A 2,174-nucleotide genomic window follows, 5' to 3' on the forward strand; every position below is an offset into this window, starting at 1 on the left:
AAAATCGCATAACAGCAAAATCGCATAACAGCCGAGCATACACCCAGCAGCTCTGCTGATGCCTGAACGGTATGTGGAATGAAGTGGGCGGGCATCGGGAGGCCACTATGGCACGGGGCAAGCACTATGGGCAGTCTATCTGAAGTGTACCTGGCGTATAAGACGACCCCCCACTTGGAGGCATATTTTTCAGGGCCAAAAAATCGTCTTATACACCGGCAAATACGGTAATTGTAATATTTAAAAGTCAAACAGCCCTAGACGGTTTGGCTCAATGGTGAGAGCGTCGGCCCATGAACTGAAGGTTCCCGGGTTCGATTTCAGTACCTCAGTTGTGGACTCGATCCAAGTGCAAAAGGTAGCTAAGCTAATCAATGTGTCTCTCTTACATTGATGCTTCTCTCTTTCTGTCTCTCCCTCCACCCCCACTTCCACTCTCTCTGAAAATCAATGGAAAAAATATCCTCAAGTGAGGATTACCACCCCCCCAAAAAAAAGTAAAAAAAAAAAAATCAAACAAATCTTCAATTACTAAGATCAGTCAGTACAGACTAATGGTAGAATTTTTGAGAATCTGAAGGAGAGTGAGTGAGAAAAAGGAAATCATCTTTTTAAAACTGTATGATAGATGTGAGGTATTTTCTTATCATTGTAAAAGACTTTGCTCTGGATGTTCCTGCTAGCCCTGTCATATAGTCAATGTCATCCCTCTCCACCCCATCCTATCCCCTTGCTTCAAAGTACAGAAATGCAGTGCGCACAGTATTAAATATATAAGGTCTTAATCCATATGGGTTAGATTACAGAAATTAAATATTCTCTAAATGATGAGGGGGGGAGTACAGAAACGAACAAGTCAATTCTAAAAATCACATGCTTCTGTCTCCAACAAAAACATCGTTCTCATAAAACCATAGCACTGCAAAATCTGTTACTCTTCACTCATTAACCTCATGCAAGTAAGAATTAAATCTATTAGCTTCTTTCTTAAATTGACTTATGGATCAATAATCTATTTTAATTATAAATATTTCTATTTCCAAATAGTTGTTATACTTATCACTAGGTGAACCCTAGCTTATTTTTCTTTTTTAAGAATATATTTTTCTTGATTTCAGAGAAGGACGAGGGAGAGAGATAGAAACATGATCGGCTGCCTCCTGCATGCCCCACACTGGGGATAGAGCCCGCAACCTGGGCATGTGCCCTGACCAGGACTCGAACCGTGAGCTCCTGGTTCACAGGTCAATGCTCAACAACTGAGCCACACCGGCCAGGCGAACCCTAGCTTTTAAGGGTTATACTTGTGAAGGTAGGAAACTCACTACACTTAAATTACACACTTATTTAAGCCCATTCTGTTCTAAGAAAATGTCTTCTCTTTAAACAATTTTATTGTGAAATATAACATGTACAGTGCATACACACATAAAGTATGACAGCTTGATAATTTAGCACAAAATAAATACCCAAATACTACTAATCAGGCTAAGAAATAAAACATTTCTGATAGAGAAACCAAGATGGCAGCATAGGTAAACACAGGAAATTGCTGCCTCCCACAACAAATTAAAAAATACAACTAAAAGACAAAACGGACATCATCCAGAACCACAGGAAGGCTGGCTGAGTGGAAATTCTACAACTAGAAGGAAAGAGAAAAGCACATGTGAGTCTCAGAGGAGCTGTGGAAGTGCAAAGGTATGGAGGCGCATGCGGCAAGGGCTGGCAACTGAAGATGCGGCTGTCTTTTTGAATCGGGAGGGAGTCACAAGCCCCCGACTGCTCTGAGCTCCAGTTCTGGGTGAGTCTCTGTGGACCTAGACTCATACGGGGAGAAACTGGACTGTCTGGCAGTGGGCAGAACTTGTGACACGAGGGCGGCTTTCTCTCAAAGGTGCTTGCAGCGTCAGAGGAGCTGGAAGTGCAAAGGTATGGAGGCGCATGCGGCAAGGGCTGGCAACTGAAGATGCGGCTGTCTTTTTGAATCGGGAGGGAGTCACAAGCCCCCGACTGCTCTGAGCTCCAGTTCTGGGTGAGTCTCTGTGGGGATAGACTCATACGGGGAGAAACTGGACTGTCTGACAGTGGGCAGAACTTGTGACACCTTTCCCTCAGAGGTGCTTGCAGCCATTACCGGGACACTGAGACGCACGACTCCTTCGGGCAGGGCT

General features: G+C 43.8%; 1 protein-coding gene across 1 annotated transcript in view; it reads right to left on the reverse strand.

Annotated features, from left to right (window-relative positions):
• Positions 1 to 2,174, reverse strand: part of SPATS2 (spermatogenesis associated, serine rich 2) — a 108,881-nt gene that overhangs the window by 57,015 nt on the left and 49,692 nt on the right. The window lies entirely within an intron of this gene.

The sequence above is a fragment of the Myotis davidii genome, unplaced genomic scaffold (assembly GCF_000327345.1).
Source record: "Myotis davidii unplaced genomic scaffold, ASM32734v1 scaffold290, whole genome shotgun sequence".
Lineage (NCBI taxonomy): Eukaryota > Metazoa > Chordata > Mammalia > Chiroptera > Vespertilionidae > Myotis > Myotis davidii.